The 1,798-nt window shown below is 49.7% G+C and overlaps 2 non-coding genes across 2 annotated transcripts in view; both read right to left on the reverse strand.

Annotated features, from left to right (window-relative positions):
- LOC131270835 (large subunit ribosomal RNA) overlaps positions 1–33 on the reverse strand; it is a 4,087-nt gene extending 4,054 nt beyond the window's left edge. Inside the window, exon 1 of the ribosomal RNA XR_009179841.1 lies at positions 1–33. This exon is cut by the window's left edge and continues 4,054 nt beyond it. This is a non-coding gene — a ribosomal RNA (large subunit ribosomal RNA).
- A 487-nt stretch (positions 34–520) lies between these two features.
- LOC131270834 (5.8S ribosomal RNA) lies at positions 521–675 on the reverse strand. The gene has a single exon (XR_009179840.1). It is a non-coding gene; the product is annotated as a 5.8S ribosomal RNA (ribosomal RNA).
- Between the last annotated feature and the right edge of the window lie 1,123 nt (positions 676–1,798).

The following is a 1,798-nucleotide window of genomic DNA, read 5'->3' on the forward strand; positions in this document are numbered from 1 at the left end:
ATTCAGGGGGTTGTCACACATGAACTGAGGCTTATGTACCTTGCGGTTGTTATCGTCACATCTGGCTTGCGACTACTTTGTTTCAATGTCCAATATGTACCGTTGGACTCGGTTAACGGGCTGTTAGCCCGCGTGTGGTTTAACTCACTGATACCTTCCATTGCCCATACGCTAGTTTGTTTGTGTTCCTTTGGTCAACTTCCATACTTGAATCATTTGTGCTACCGCTGCTGCTTCGACGCTACTTTGACATCTTCGCTTCTATTTAAATAAATAAATAAGCTGAAGCTAGACATCAGTAAACACCACCACAGACACCACAAGCACGCCTTCTCCTCGTACTTCCGCCTCACGCGGGAACACGGACGCTCTAAATACTTCGAATTCCAATGCCAGTATATTGTAAACCACGGGTTCTTTAATGCTAGCGGGTCGTCGCGACCCTAGTTAACATCATGGTGCACGTCTCGTGACGGGTGTCACGGCGTAGTTAAATGTATGCGATACATTTCTCAAATATAAGCGCTCAGTCATCTGTACATCATGGTAGGTTCCCACGACGTGCAATATGCGTTCAACTTATCAATGTTCATGTGTCCTGCAGTTCACATTATGACGCGCAGTTAGCTGCGGTCTTCATCGATCCATGAGCCGAGTGATCCACTGCCGAGGGTGACTAACTTGCGTAAGCCGCCGCTGTGCGCGTATACCCGTTCCCCGTAGGGAGGAGCAAGCCGCCGCTTAGAGACGAAGCATAAAGTGTCCTCATTCCACATAGGGCAAGCTGGATGAATCCATTTTACCCAGGACGGCCGAAGCGGCGTGGACCAGGGGAGAACTGAACCTTATACTTCACACCACAGTAAGTCTACGTGTCCTCTTCCACATAGGGCAAGCTAGAACTAACTATCTTACCCAGGACTGCCGAAGCAGCGTGGACCAGGGGAGGAACACACTTTTCATGGAAACGTAAGGCATCCATGACTGCCATAACGTAAGCCGCCGCTGTGCGCGTATACCCGTTCCCCGTAGGGAGGAGCAAGCCGCCGCTTAGAGACGAAGCATAAAGTGTCCTCATTCCACATAGGGCAAGCTGGATGAATCCATTTTACCCAGGACGGCCGAAGCGGCGTGGACCAGGGGAGAACTGAACTTTATACTTCACACCACAGTAAGTCTACGTGTCCTCTTCCACATAGGGCAAGCTAGAACTAACTATCTTACCCAGGACTGCCGAAGCAGCGTGGACCAGGGGAGGAACACACTTTTCATAGAAACGTAAGGCATCCATGACTGCCATAGTGCGTAAGCCGCCGCTGTGCGCGTAAACCCGTTCCCCGTAGGGAGGAGTCAAGCCGCCGCTTAGAGACGAAGTATGAAGTGTCCTCTTCCACATAGGGCAAGCTAGAATGAACTATCTTACCCAGGACCGCCGAAGCAGCGTGGACCAGGGGAGAACTGAACTTTATACTTCACACCACAGTATTGAGTAATGTGCCCTCTTCCACATAGGGCAAGCTGGAATGTTCCATTTTACCCAGGACGGCCGAAGCGGCGTGGACCAGTGGAGGACTACACAATCATGAGGTTTGATATCGACTTGTGTGTTTCAATAGGATACCGATGGTATGGTTTGAACCGATTTGATTTAGCCATTCTGAAGTCATCACTTGGTTGAAGCGCTGAACTAGGGAGGCATCGTTTACATATATATTGGTTTTCGCATGCTCTACTAGGTTAATGTCATGAGGTTGGCTATCGAGCATGCCCAAGTGATGACTTGATTGTGTGCTTGCTT

The sequence above is a fragment of the Anopheles coustani genome, assembly GCF_943734705.1.
Source record: "Anopheles coustani chromosome X unlocalized genomic scaffold, idAnoCousDA_361_x.2 X_unloc_63, whole genome shotgun sequence".
NCBI classification, from domain to species: domain Eukaryota; kingdom Metazoa; phylum Arthropoda; class Insecta; order Diptera; family Culicidae; genus Anopheles; species Anopheles coustani.